This window comes from Papilio polytes, unplaced genomic scaffold (genome assembly GCF_000836215.1).
Source record: "Papilio polytes unplaced genomic scaffold, Ppol_1.0 DF824492.1, whole genome shotgun sequence".
NCBI classification, from domain to species: Eukaryota; Metazoa; Arthropoda; class Insecta; order Lepidoptera; family Papilionidae; genus Papilio; species Papilio polytes.
The window spans coordinates 503465-503680 of record NW_013524712.1 but is presented as its reverse complement, the minus strand read 5'-3'; positions in this window follow the sequence as shown (position 1 = coordinate 503680).

The following is a 216-nucleotide window of genomic DNA, read 5'->3' as shown; positions in this document are numbered from 1 at the left end:
GGGTGGTCAAGGAGATTGAAGCCAGCACAGCGGATTGCGTTGAGCGCAACTTCCGATCGATGAGCAGGAGCGTTATCTTGAAGGAACAACATGCCCAACGACAGTTTTCCACGACGTTTTTCTTCAATCGCTTCACGCACTTTCGGGATTAAATTTGCATAATAGGGTCCAGTAATCGTCTGGCCTTTTGGCATGTAATCAATAAAAAGGATTCCT